Source organism: Schistocerca piceifrons, chromosome 4 (assembly GCF_021461385.2).
Source record: "Schistocerca piceifrons isolate TAMUIC-IGC-003096 chromosome 4, iqSchPice1.1, whole genome shotgun sequence".
NCBI classification, from domain to species: domain Eukaryota; kingdom Metazoa; phylum Arthropoda; class Insecta; order Orthoptera; family Acrididae; genus Schistocerca; species Schistocerca piceifrons.
In genome coordinates, this window is record NC_060141.1 from 673,089,651 (window position 1) to 673,105,798 (window position 16,148).

Genomic DNA, 16,148 nt, shown 5'->3' on the forward strand with positions numbered 1-16,148 from the left:
CAAAGGTGTTATTTTGGAGATTGTATTGGCCAGTGACAACAGGTAGCCACTGAAGCACATTTCATTGATGTTCTAGCATACGAAAGGAGCATTTCGGGCTATTTAGGCAGATTTCTTTATATATTTACATTTTAATCTGTTAAATCCCTAAACTTCAAAGGAAGTTGAAACGAGGACGAGCTGAGTTTAACTTAACCAACAAGAGACTTGTTATCAAATGGTGCGAGAAAAGAGAAGCACTACTCTTCACCACATACAATGCAGCACAAATACTTCAAACCCAGAAGTGTGAAGAAAAACTGGAGAAAAGGAATGAAGATATCCGAAATGGAGTGTGGGTGCACTTGACCGTTGGTACCGTACTGTAACAGTAGTGCGTAAGAGTTTCAGATGACACAGAAAAATATTTTTTCAAGCTCTGGATTTGTGCATTTTAAACGCTCGTACACCCCAAGGGTGAAATATGGCGTCACAGTATAGAAATGCTAGCGGTGGAAGACGTTCCAATGACAAGAACCCACTATGATTTATAGGGAAGCTTTGTTTGGATGCCATCGTGATAAACTTTCAAAGAAAGTTCGCTAATGCGGTGATGTCTGGTTTGCACGAAACGGAAACTTCGCCGGGAAACCAGAAACACGGAACTTATAGCGTAATACTACCTGTTATCCTCGCTTTCGAGTTAATCAAACTAAGAAGAATTACTAATCATCGGAAACGAAACCAAGTAGCTCAAGTCAGTTAACACTTCCGAATTAATTACTGTAAAAATATAAAAAAGCAACGAAAACAGAAGAATTGGAGAAAATATATTACAAAAAGCAACGTTTTACTGATCCAGTGTTGGTCCAAAGAGCTGATAAAAAAGAAGAATGGCAAATACACAGAACGAGAGTAATAAGTATTCAAACAGTTTCCGAGTTCATCTCTTCAGATGGAGTAAATCACTGGAAGGTGAACAGGTACGGTGATACAGATTCTACAGTATGCATTATGTACATAGTGTAACTTTACAGCATCCACTGAACTTTTCTTTTTGAATCCTCTTCTGACTCGTTTGATGCGGCCAGCCACGAATTCTTCTCCTGTGCCCACCTCTTCATCTCAGAATAGAACTTGCAAGTTACGTCCTCAATTATTTGCTGGACGTATTCCAGTCTCTGTCTTCCTCTATACTTATTACCCTCTACAGCTCCCTACAGTACCAGGGAAGATACTCCCTGATGTCATAACTGATATCCTACCACCCTCTCCCTTCTTGTTGTCAGTGTTTTCCTAATACCTTTCCTCAATGACTTTGTGGAGAACTTCCCGATTTCTTACCTTATCAGTCCACCCAATTTCCAACATGCTCCTGTAGTAACACGTCTCAAATATTTCGAACCTCTTTCCTCCGATTTTTCCACAGTTCATGTTTCACTACCGTACAATTCTGTGCTCCAAACGTACATTCTCAGAAACATTTTACTCAAATTCTATGTTTGATACTAGTGACCTCTCTTGGTCAGAAATGCCCTTTTTGTACAGTCCTAGACTACTTTAGATGTCCTCCTTGGTCTGTCTTTGGTTATTTACCTGCAAGGTAGCAGAATTCTTAAGTTCATCTACTTCGTGACCACCGATCATAATGTTTAGTTTCTGACTGTTGAAACACGTATGTTGTGTGGCAGCGATGGCAAGGCATTGCAGAGTCTCTGACCAGAGAGCCTTTTATCGTGGTTAGTCTGCGCTTGACCGCGCGAGTGTTGCGAGCAGTAGTCTGTCAGTAGTCGTCGTGCAGTACAGTTGCGAACGGTCTGTCAGTGGGCAGTCTGTGAGCAGTGCAGTATGTCGGTAGTAGCAGCCCAGTGCAGTTGTGTGTGAGGAGTTGGCGGGCGTCGACATGGCATTCTGGTCAAGATTCAGGACGAGGTATATTATTTTTTAAACAAGGTAATGAATCAGCAATGCCCTTGGCTAATAATGTAAATTAATTGTAACTAATTTGTGCAATAATCGCCCCAATAATAATTTTGATTTCAAAGCAATTTTTTACAAAAGAAGCATTTAATTGAACCAACTATTTCCTTCCATTTCCCTTAAAGAAAAGTTTCAGTTAAATTTCAAAAAAAAAATGTTATTTGCAATGCAGTTCCTCCAAGCCGTGGCCAACAATAAGAGCAGAAATTTGACAAGCAGTTTCAATGAGGTAAGAAATTAATTCTGATTTTTTTTGCACAGGGCCAAAGACCGATATTTCGGTTTAATTGAATTTCCATTGTCACTGAAGTTTCATTAGCACTGAATTATCTTTTATTATATTTTTTGTGGGAGCTTACACCAGAGTGAGATTGCGATTCAAACATTTAATTGTCATAGTCAGTACATTTCATGCAGGGAGGTTACGTTTGGCACCCATTCATTTTATATTTCTGTCATTATAAAATTTCTGTGGGGAGGTTACACTTGGCGACACCCAGTCCAGGATCGTATTTCGTTGAGAATCTTTTGAACAACAGTCAGATATCTGCTCTTATTTGCTTAGATATAATTAGGATTTGGCGCAACGCTTTTACTAATATTGTGACTTTCTTTCTACAGGTCAACGGCAATTCGTTGCTCTGTTGTATTTGTGTGTTGCTTTTGCATTGTGCTTATTTGTTTTGTGAATAATTGGCTATTGTAAAAATGCCGCGAAAGACTGTGAATAGCGTATCGCGAGGTATCATGAATGAAATCACCGACTCAAACAACTTTACCGATAGGACTTGTGACACGCAGTGTAATGATGATAATCCTGCGTTCACTGAGAATCAGTGCATTCCAACCGCTAATGATGATATTTATCTTAATAATGAACAAGCGAACTCAATTGTCTCCTGTGTTAATTTGACGACAATTGATGATGCGGGGAGCTCTATTGTGACGAGCACTGCCCAGCTTGACACAACCGGTTTACTAAATTCACGTGACGAAGACACAAATTTGTCCAATGAAAATGAACAGGATACACAAAGTAGGACGGTTTTATTTAATTCCGAAATAGTAACCGACAGTGTACATTCGACTGCCAAACCTTTTTGTAAATTACAGAATGACCAAATGGTCACACAAAACGCGACAATTGCAGGTACGCAATCAAACAGCACAGAGAAAGCAACAGCTACTTTTGGCTTAGATCAGATTATGGCAATATTGCTTCAAGTTAATGAAAATCAAAACGAGAGTGTCAAACAACAATTTAATGAAATTAGTAAAAAACTAGACAATAATGATGTAAATTCCAAACAACAGAGTGAAGATCTCAAACAACTTAGTGAACAGGTCAAACAACAGAACGAACAGTTAAATGAAAAATTAGACAACAATTCCAGGGAACTTAGTGAACAAATTAGAGCCGTTGCCGCGCAGTGTCATGACACTAAGGAACAGTTGCGCGTGGAAATTGAGGCTTGTTCAAAGAAAAGTAGCGAAGAAATTAGGTCTGTTGCGCAAGAATTAAGGGAAATGCAAACAGCCGCAACAGGAACACTTAGAGCAGAAATTAGTACAGTCGCTAAACAATGCTCTGAAAAGGGTACACAATTACGCGACGAGTTTAAAACTATGACAGCAGAACTTTCGCGCACAATGGATGAAAAGATAGACGCGAAATTCGAGCAACAGAACTCTCAAATTAACGAACGTCTTAATCACCATATGCAAAACAGTGATACGCGTTTCCGTAAATTTATTGAGGATCAAAATAAAGTCAAACGTCAAGTCATGGAAACAATCACTGCTCAGAGACAAGAAGACAAACGTAAAATGTTCGCGAAAGCGAAGACATACGTAGACAACAATATTGCCACAGTGTCCGGCGAAATTAATTCCATCAAACAGTCGAACACAGAATTACGTGACGAAATTTCTGATCTTAAATCGAAAACAGACACATACAAAACCGATTTTCAAACAGTGACCGACAGACTCGAACAATTAGAACTAACACAGGATTCCGATGTCGTCAAAACTGACGTCAAAAAACTGAACGAAACTACAAGTAAATTGCAAAAACAGATTAATGCCTCAGACACTAAAACCGATGATCAGGTAAAAATACTGACTGAAAAATATGATTAATTGGCCAGTCGTATTGACCTTATAGAAAGTGGTAATGACAGCAAATCAGACGATACTTCACCGGTTTCATTTAGTCAAACACCGGAATTTCAAAATTTACAGCAGACAATTAATGAAATCGATTCATCTAACAACACCTTGCGTAGAAAATTGTCAAGCTTACAGCAAGAGGTAACAGCAGACGCCACTTTGCGAACATTTGTCAGACTCGCGCAACGCGTATAATTTGAGTAATCTACAGAGAGTACGGGACTTAGATTCCGAACAACCACAGTTCAATAGATTCTCTTACGATCCTGAACCTGTTCCATCACACAGAGATGATAATTTCGATTACAAACATTTTCTGTCGGTGAGAAAGTTTAAAGTATTTAAAAACGATAGAACGAAGATTCACCCACTGGATTGGATTCAACAATTTAGCTTTGCTCTTCCACCGACTTGGCCCGTTACGCATAAACTTGAATTTATTTGCAGTTTTTTGGAAGGCGAACCGGCAACTCGTATGAGACCGATCGCGAGACAGTGCTATTCGGTAGAAGAATTTCAGAATGCTTTTCTGTCAGCGTACTGGTCGAAGACGACACAGCGCGGAATTAAAGATCAACTAATTAGCTTACCGAATTATGAGAACACCAATTTCCCCAGTGTGACGCAATTTTTTGAGCACATGGTGCAACAAAACCAGTACTTAAGTGAACCGTACAGTGAATCTGCACTTAAACAATTATGCATTTCCAAATTACCACGGTCATTACGAGTGTCACTTCTAACGGGGCAGCAAAAGGAAAACATTTCAGCATTCAGAGATCTTTTACAGCTCTTGGAAGTACAGCAATCTGATTATTCTTTTGTAAACAAAAACTTTTCGTATAATAACCAAGGTCAACAAACTTACAGTAATTATGATTAGGGACGTAATTTCAATAGGAAAAGTAACAGACGCTTTAGGAACGACAACTACCAGGACTTAAATCACAGACAAAATTCAGATTATCAATATCGTCAAAATTGTCAGCAACAGGAAGCACATTTTGGTAACAATAGACGTTTTCCACCACAACAGCATGAAAGTCAGCCGGTTGGAATACATAACCAACAATGTAATGAACAAGGTCAACCAGGCTTTAATGTTCCGCCGCGTGCACGTATAGTCCCAGATCCAACAAATAGTAACGCACGGCAGCAAGGAAACAACTACGTACAGAGAAGACAGTATTTCAATTCCTATCGCAATGCACCGTATAGGAATGACTTTCACGACAGACGTAAAAACAATGAGCATAATTACCAACATACGTTTAATAACAGTCGGTCCTACCAGCAGCAAAACGATCAGCAACAACATATTCTGGTGAATGAACCAGACAGTAGGTATCATCCAGAGAGTAACACGTCTGGAAGAAGTAATAGAACGGTTCAAATAGTAGAAATGCCACAACATCCTCCCGATAATAGTAACACGTCAGACAGAATCTGACTAGATACTGTACAAGCCGCATCTTCCAGTAACACAAGCACTACCTTAGACACGGAAAATGTTGTTCACGAAAATGTAATTACTTTTGACGAAATCAGAGACACTCTCTTGCAGGAAAGACCATTTGTTCAGAAAACCATTTCACGTCCTGTCATCGAAATTAAAATTGGTTCATCGAAATTTTCAGCAGTAATCGATTCCGGATCACCTATATCAGTAATAAATGAAGAAACTTTTAACGAGTGTAACAAAGAGAATACGTATCCGACATTACCTTTAGGCAAAACAAAAGTGAAAGGAGCAGTACCGAGTAAAGGAGTAGACGTTAACTTACAGACGCATTTATCATTTTGTATTGGAGGTCATACTTTCCACTCAAATTTTTGGATTGTTCCTTTATTGACAACAAACGTTATTTTAGGTACGAATTTTCTGGTACAACACGACGCAGTTATTGATTTTCAGAATTCTTATTTAATGTTAAAGGATGAAAATGCACAATTTGCTATAGAATTTCAGCACTCACTATCTGCGGAAGAACAAACAATTAATCGCACAGAGGTCATTTCCGTATCTCGTAACATAAACTGTAATCCCACATTGTTCACGGATACGTACGTACATAACTATAATACTCCAGACGAAGCTGACTACGACGTAATGCAAATGATTTCTGATAAAGTTAAACAAAGCAGTGCAAATACAGACGACGAACGCATGCAGTTACACAAAATTCTTTTACAGCAAACTCCAGTTTTCGACAACATTCCTGGTACTATGTCCGGCTTTATGTATGAATTTCAAGTCAAACAGCACGATACATTTAAAGCTAAGCATTATCCCATTCCGTATATCCATAGAGAACAAGTTAAGAAAGAATTGCAGGATATGCTTGATCAAGGAATTATAGAACCAGCAGTTAGTCCGTACATAAACCCGCTACATATTGTTAAGAAAAAAGATGGCTCACTTCGCCTTGTACTTGATTCACGTCACATTAATGACATTATTATTAATGAAACAGATCGACCACAGACTTTAGAGGAACTTTTACAGACATTTCATGGTACTGCTATTTATACTACACTAGATTTGGAATCGGGATTTTGGCAAATTCAACTTCATCCGAATTGCAGAAAATACACAGCATTTCTCTGTTTTGGCGACTGTTATCAATTTTGTAAATTACCGTTCGGCTTAACTATTTCTTCTGCAGCTTTTATTCGCGGTTTGATCACGATACTTCCGACAGAACTTAAAGACAGAATTACGACGTACGTAGACGATATTCTTATTGCAGAAGCTAACTGGTCTGAACACAATGTGATTTTAGAACAACTGTTGCAAACTTTTCATGCACAAGGACTTACAGTTAATCTTAGTAAATCGCACTTTGGCAAAACTTCTATAAATTTCTTGGACACGTAATTTCAGCAGAAGGCATTGCACCTGATCCGGAAAAACTTCAAGCTCTACGTGACATTACTGTTCCTACGACGAAGAAGCAATTACGCAGTTTTTTGGGTTTAATTAATATTTTTCGTAAATTTATTCATCACTCCGCTTTAGACACACCCAGGTTATGCCAATTAACAGGTAAAAACAGTATTTGGTCTTGGGATAAGCAAGCACATTCTGAATACATGAACCTGAAACATGCTTTGTTGAATGCTCCACTTTTATCGCACCCAGATCTTACTAGAAATTTTTCCATTGCCACCGACAGTTCTGACACGGCTTTAGGCGTACATATTTTTCAGGAAATTGAAGAAGATGGCTCTACAGTAATTAAAAACATCGCATTTGCAAGTCGCATTTTGTCACCTGCTGAACGAAATTATTCCGTTACAGAATTGGAAACATTATGTGTTGTATGGGCTTTTACGAGATTTCGGCACTTTCTTTATGGCAGACATACCGCCGTTTACACAGACCACAGAGCGATACAATTTTTACTTTCAGCTAAATTTACGCACGACAGGTTAAGCAGATGGAAACTTTATTTACAGGAATTTAATTTTACAATAGTTCACATTCCCGGCACACAAAATGTTATAGCAGACGCACTGTCGCGTTCTCTCAGCAACAATCAGCAAGACGTAGCAACCAACTTTTGCAAAGCAAATTTCAGTGTCATGTACATTCAGCAAGTAGCATTTGAAAATTTTATTTCATCGTCATTACAGGACATAGCACAAGAACAAAATAAAGACAACGTGTGGAAAGAAATTAAACACCTTTGGCAAGATAGGAATAATGTTACGATTAGGAACCACTACACTGTACGCAATGACATTCTGCTTCGCCGCTCTCATCCTGACAGCAACAATTGGTTATTATGCATTCCTGACGAACTGGTTAACAAATTAATCTGGTACACTTATTTAAGTTACGCACATTACGGAGCACGAAAATGTTTTCTTATACTGAGAGAGAACTGTTATTTTACCAACATGGAGAAACGTATACGACGAGTTTTAGCGTCTTGTAAAATTTGCCAGAAAGCTAAATCAGACACCACTTCACATATTCCTCCTTCATATCCCATTGTACCTGTTAAATTAAGACACATGGCCGCTGTAGACATTTTTGGTCCTATTCCGAGAACTAACAGAGGTTTTTGCTACATCTTTGTCGCTGTTGAGCTCACTTCAAAATTTGTTACTTTCACTCCGTTACGCAAAGCTACTGCTAAAACTGTTTCGAAAGCATTTGTAAAACATTTTCTATTTCATGTAGGGCATGTGATGAAAGTAATTTCTGACAATGGATCACAATTTCGTTCTGCTATATGGACACGCATGTTACGAGCTAGAAACATTTCTCCGATTTATATATCCAAGTACCATGCTTCTTCGAACCCTTGTGAAAGATTAATGAAAGAAATTGGTAAGCTGTGCCGAATATACTGCCACAAAAGACATATTGATTGGGATACACACATACTATCATTCCAAGATGTAATCAATTCCATTCCAAATGAATCCACTATGCTAACTCCGTCTGTTATACTGAAAAACGTTGAACCACCAAACAAAATTAAAGAATTAGTAAACTTCCCTACCTGTCGTAGACTAAGACACCACGAAATAATTGACATTGCGCTGAACAACATCAAACGTGCCGCAGAGCGCCGGAGAAGACAGCAAAAACAGGTTTGTAGACGCCGAGACTTTCACGTTGGACAGAAGATATTAGTACGTACACACTATTTATCCAGCAAAGTAAAAGGTAAGTGCAGTAAATTTGAGCTTCTATACGCAGGTCCATATCGGATTCGCAGCATCCTTCACCCCAATGTTGTACACGTCGAAACTTTGAGAACCAGAAAATCGAAAGGCAACCACCATTGGTCAAATATTAAACCCTTTATTGAATGAAGACACTGTATGATTCAACACACTATGATGCCATTTACTAATGCAATTATATTCACATGACTAATTATTTATGATTATCGTATTTTTCTTGGCAAGTGCCCGGCAAGGTAAGGTTAGCAGGTCGCTTTTCTTGTCGTTACACATCAGATGGTGCTCATTTTCCATTTTTTTTTGGTGTATGATTGTATTCCAGTTTTCTTTATATGCACTGTGAAATAATTAAGGTATAACACACCAGTTGATTTTGACATTCTTTTTGCCCTATGACATCTCAAGATCGTGACTGTTTTACATTTTTTTTTTTTTTTTTTTTTTTGCTGCTGCATTGTATTATTCTGTGTACATTTTTGCATCTGAACACTATCAATGTCTTTGACATATTACGTTTTCTGTCATGTTATGCTGTATGGTTAATTTTGTCACCATAAACCAGTCATTATTTAGTGGGTATATGATTTAAATGCAAGACATTAATCTTTGTTCATCAATTTCAGAAAGAAATGATGCGTGTAAGAAATAAATTCAACAGAAATGGGAATCTCACCTATGGAATAAACGAAAGAAGATGCAATAACTTTATGAGGAAGAGTAAATGGATCAGGATTAACAAGCATTAACAAGAATATACTATACTCATCGTAGAATAGCAGTCTTAACTAATTTTTTCTTTCAGAATACAAGGTGATTGATGCAGGCTGTCAGACAGAACTACACATCTTAGTTTTAGTGATGAAATATGCTAGAGATAAGGAATAGTTGTATAATGAGTAATGAAGTGATTTTTTGCAGATGATAATGAATGCTGATGAATAATGATGAAGAATAAGCTACTATGAATAATGAAGTTTTTCTTTACAGGTGATGATTATAATGAAGTTATGATAATATGGATATTGAAGTGATTGATAATGAAGTTTTTTCTTTACAGATGAGGATAATGTTGAAGTTATGTATTTATGCTATGTAGTTATTTAAGTATTTGTTGCAGTTTGCGTTGACAGCAGGTGTTATATTGCATAGTAGGATGACGGAAAGTTTTGGAAAGGACAGCTATGGAACACATTTCTATACACATTTCACTACCTGTTAATTCGAAGTTCACTACTTTTCAGCATAGTATGCGTTTCTTCTTTCAGCTCAATAATCCATTTTGTATTTTTTTTTTCAGGAGAAGCTTTTCATGATACTTACTAAACCTGTTACTTATTATACCTGTTCTAGTACTTGCATTTTTATTTTTTTTTTTACCCATTTGTGTCTATCATTTATAAATGTGATCACATATACTGCCTTGTTACAAAACCTTGCTACAGCTGACTCATGACGAATGACGTTACCTATCCTCATTTGCAGCAATAGGTCAAAAGCAAATATTGTTATGCCTCAGCAATTAATTATCGATCCCAACGCAATGCATTGCTAACAAAAAAATGTATTACCAGTCCCTAGTTTAAGACAATTCTGAATAATACTGATCAACTCTGAACAGTATGTAACCTCAGTAATGACTTCTTAATGATACAAAAATATATATATATATATATAAAATAATGCTTTGTTACGGGCAAATAACTGCCACTGTTTCTTGTAATGAGACTACTTATAATGCCCCTGATTATTAATGATATGACTGTAATTAACTGATTTTTAATAATGACTTCTTAATGATCTGAATAACACTGAATGATGAAAAATGTTTTATACTATTCAATACTTGCTGGCCACTGAGTGCCAATAATTAATATAACTAAATGAATTATGACTTTTCATATTTTGCTAACTGTCTACTGAGTGCCAATAATTAATGTCACTAAATGAATTATGTTATTAATTATGCCATTAATTAGCTCTTGTTTTCAATGTTGACTTTTCATGTTTTGGTAAATGGCCAATGAGTGCCAATAATTTGTATCACTCAATGTATTATGTCAATGCTAGGCCAATAATTGACTCTCCTTTTTCAATTAAGACTTCTGATGAACATTATTCTGTCATACTAAATATGCTTTGTACCTGGCCAAGGACTGCCACTGTTTATTGTAATACAATTACCCATGATGCCAATAATTTAATTTTATGAACATTATTCTGTAATACTACATACTTGGTACAGAAATGTTCAATAACTGGGATATGAATGCCGCAAACTACTACTGTAATTCTCAATATTATGTGACTTAATGTCCTTCACCTTATGAGCTAACTACCCTGAATAACTGCAATATCCATTTGTCCTGTCCATCCTCATGATCATGGAGCACTATATTTGGTTTTTGCACTAATTCTACGTTGGTGTGCCTTGTAAGAGCGTGGTGTTGACACGATATGCTGTCCACCACCGTGAGCGATGAAGACGTTATTATGGTCCCACTGTTTGGTGTAACTAGTGTACTGCCAAAATGAGAACATGGAACATTACTACGACAGTTCAGTGTCTTGGCTACGCTGATAAATTCTGATGGGAAAAGAACTTCAAATTGTGTCACTTGGTGTTGTACTTCTGTGGAAAGATATGGACTTTCAGAACAGCTGTGTGCAATCTAAAGTGCTACAACCATGATGCAATCCTTCCCTTTCCTATCCTAATTCTTGTCACATAGTGAAGATCATTTTTTGCTAACATCATTTATGTTCATGGGTTATACATTTTTTTCGATTTACTGAACTCCAGTGCGAGTACACTTATGTCACTTGTCGACATGATTTTTTTTGCCATTATGTTTACTTGTTGTGAAAATGCTAAAGACATTTTTCCGGTTTGTTCTGAAGTACAGTATATGTGCACTCTTGTCTTTTGTATTGTATATACATTTTTATTTTGATGATATGTTCTGAACTACAGTGCATGTGCACTTATGTTATGTGTTAATATGTTTTCTACTGAACTTCAGTGCCTGTGCACTTTTCTCATTTTTCAATATGATTTGTACTCATTCTGTATGTTCAATTCTTCAGTGCATATGCACTTATGTCAATTGTTACTCATTGTATATACATTTCGTCATTTGCTGATATGTTCTCAACTGCAGTGCATGTGCACTCATGTCACTTGTCAACATGATTTTTTGCCATTCTGTTTATTCGTTCTGAAAATGCTAAAGAATTTTTTCAGTGCGTGTGCACTTTGTTATCTGTCAAATAATTTGTATATACAGTTTTCTGATTTGCTACTATGTTCTGTACTCACATTTTGTCTTTGTGTGAAATGTTTTGTACTCGGTGCATGTGCACAACATTTGATTCATGTACTACATCAAAATAGTCTGTAAATTGTACAAGTTGATTAATTAAAGAAAAATTTTGCCGCGCTTGGCAAGTCCAAATGACTCACCATCGCTGCCAAATTTTTGCCCCCCCAGTGGAGGGTTATGAAACATGTATGTTGTGTGGCGGCGATGGCGAGGCATTGCACAGTCTCTGACCAGAGAGCCTTTTATCGTGGTTAGTCTGCGCTTGACCGCGCGAGTGTTGCGAGCAGCAGTCTGTCAGTAGTCGTCGTGCAGTAGTCTGTCAGTAGTCGTCGTGCAGTACAGTTGCGAACGGTCTGTCAGTGGGCAGTCTGTGAGCAGTGCAGTATGTCGGTAGTAGCAGCCCAGTGCAGTTGTGTGTGAGGAGTCGGCGGGCGTCGACATGGCATTCTGGTCAAGATTCAGGACGAGGTATATTATTTTTTAAACAAGGTAATGAATCAGCAATGCCCTTAGCTAATAATGTAAATTAATTGTAACTAATTTGTGCAATAATCGCCCCAATAATAATTTTGATTTCAAAGCAATTTTTTACAAAAGAAGCATTTCATTGAACCAACTATTTCCTTCCATTTCCCTTAAAGAAAAGTTTCAGTTAAATTTCAAAAAAAAATGTTATTTGCAATGCAGTTCCTCCAAGCCGTGGCCAACAATAAGAACAGAAATTTGACAAGCAGTTTCAATGAGGTAAGAAATTAATTCTGATTTTTTTTGCACAGGGCCAAAGACCGATATTTCGGTTTAATTGAATTTCCATTGTCACTGAAGTTTCATTAGCACTGAATTATCTTTTATTATATTTTTTGTGGGAGCTTACGCCAGAGTCAGATTGCGATTCAAACATTTAATTGTCATAGTCAGTATATTTCATGCAGGGAGGTTACGTTTGGCACCCATTCATTTTATATTTCTGTCATTATAAAATTTCTGTGGGGAGGTTACACTGTTCACATTTATTCTACTTCTCATTACATTCTTCTTTCTTCGACTTACTGTAAATCCATATTTTGTACTCAATAGACCATTTCATTCAGCAGATCAAGTCCCATAGTGCTCAGAGCCATTCAGCAGATCCTGTAATCCTTCGACACATTTATTGAAAATATTAATATCATCAACGAATCTTATCACTTATATCCTTTAACCTCGAATTTGAATCCCTTATTTATTTCCGTCATTGCGTCTTCGATAGCTTACTCCAATGTTTCTCACGACTTCGAACACTTTTTCCAAGTAGACAGATCCTATGAACGTGGCTTGATCTCTCTTTAGTCTTCCTTCCATTACCTATCCTAAAGCCAAACTGACCTTCAGCTAAGAAATCCTCAATCCTCAATTCTCTTTTTCATTGTTTTGCATATTATTCTTGTCAGCAACTTGGGTACATGAGTTGTTGAGCTGATTGATTGTGCGCTATTGTCGGCTCTTGGAATCTTCGAAATTGTGTGGATGATATTTTTCCGAAAGCCTGGTGGTACATCGAGAGTCTCATACGTTCTACCCACCAACATGTGTAGTCGTTTCGTTGCCACTCCCACCTATGAGTTTAGAAATTCTAATCAAATGTTACTTGTCATTTCCGGTTTATCTGTTTTTCAATCTTCCAGAACACTTTTGAATTTTGCATCTTATTCTGGATCCCGTATCTATTGTTTGCCGACTCCTGTTTCTTCTGCTACCACGTGATCAGACAAATTCTCTCCCTCATAGAGACCTTCAGTGTATTCTTTCCACCTATCCGCTCACTCCTCTGCATTTAGCACCGGAATTCCCAATGCACTTTTAATTTTATCACCCTTGCTTTTAGTTTTAGCGAAGGTTGTTTTGACTTTGCTGTATGCTGAGTCATTGCCTCTGACAATCATTTCGGTTCCGATTACTTCACATTTTTCACTGAGCCAACTTGTCTTAGCTACCCTACTGTTCTTATTTATTTCGTTCCTAAGGGACTTTTGTTTCTTTATTTCTATATCCCACTTCTTCTCGCGTTGATTCCTTCTCAGTAGTCTCTTAAACCTCAGTCTACTCTTCATTAATACTAAATTGTGATGTGAGTGTACATCTCCTTCAGTATACCCCCTACAATATAGGCCGTCCGGTGTGGTCGAGCGGTTCTAGTCGCTTCTGTCAGGAACCGCGCGACCGCTACGGTCGCAGGTTCAAATCCTGCCTCAGGCATGGATGTGTCTGATGTCTTTGGGTTAGTTAGGTTTAAGTAGTTCTAAGTTCTAGGGGACTGATGACCTCAGATGTTAAGTCCCATAGTTCTCAGAGCCATTTGAACCTTACAATCTAGGATCTGACGAAATCTTTGTCTGAACATGACGTAATTCACCCGAAATTGTCCAGGATTTCCCAGCTTCTTCCAAGTACGTCTTCTCCTCTTGTTATCATGAACTGTGTATTTGCCATTACTAGCTGAAATGTATTGCAGAACTAAATTAATATTTTTCCTTTCTCATTTCTAGTAGCGAGGAAATATTGTCTAATAACCCTTTTATCTACTCTACAATCGCATTACAATCCTCCATGACTGTTAGATCTTCATCTCCCTTTACGTCCTGAATAACCCGTTCAATATCCTCATGTTCTTTCTATATCTCTTCTTTTTCGGGTTTCGACGTTGGCATGTATGCCTCAACTATTTCTGTCGGTGTTAGTTTGCTCTCGATACTGATGAGAACCACCCTATCACTGAACTGCTCACAGTAACACACTCTGTCCTATCTTCCTCTTCATAAAAATCCTATTCCCGTTATACCATTTTCTGCCGCTGATGATATTACCTGGACCCATTTGACCAGAAATCTTTGCCTTCTTTCCGTTTCATTTCGCTGACCCCCGCTATATTTAGATTGAGCTACAACATTTCAGTTTTCATATTTTCTAGCTTCTGTACCTGACATTCAACACGTCACTCGTAGAACGTTATCCTTTCGTGGGTCATTTCGTTGGGAGTTCCTTCCCGGAGATCCGAATCGGGGACTAGTCCGAGATTTTGCCAATCATGATTATCATAGCACTTTTCAAATACAGGCAGCAGTACTTGTGGATACACTTTATGTGTCTTTAATTCAGTGGTTTCCATTTGCTTCTGCATCTTTATGCCATAATCATTGCTGATTCTCCCTCCTTTAGGGGCAGTGCCGACTCAGTGGCAGGACAGTGCCCTGAACCTGCTGAAGGTATCAGCACAGGACAGCGTACAGTTGGTCCTGCAAAACTGTACAATGTAAAATTACTGTAAGAACCAAAACCAACAAAAACTTTCCTAAAAACCTTGTTAAATCAGTTATAACCAAAATATTTTCACTTTTTACTATTTTCAATACACAAAAACCCACTGTTAATGGCGCAGTGGTGCTGAAACATGTGTGGGTAAAACGAAAAATCCGTGAGTTTGCAAAGAGGAAGAATCCATATCCTATATGGATTCCAGAAGTATATGGCATGAGATTTCTAGGTATAGCTCGACAAATTTCGGCAAATTACGGGATGGTGGTTTAAGGGCAGAGAGACATATACGACAGCAACAAACTAGTTGACAGACGAGTACTTAAGAAGGAACACAGTAAAAAGTGCAAAGGGTAGAGGCGACCATGGTGCTAGTAAAAATGTTAATGCATCCACAGTATGAAGTAAATAATGCCGAAAACTACCGGGTATTTAAAGGAAAGATTAGATAATGAGGATAAGAGAGAAGACATAGATTTGTATTGAATTTCTAAGGTAGTTGGCCTTATACCTGTCAGATTGACACTCATTGTCGCTAAGAACCGTGGATAAACGACGGACGTTGCAATTGGCTTCATAATAACTATATATATGCATATTTTGTATCATTAATATTATATTGTCTCCTTCTCAAAAGGAGATTATGCTTAGATAAGCCGCAGTTTTATGTTGGAACTAACACGCAACGTGTGAAGACCTAACTAG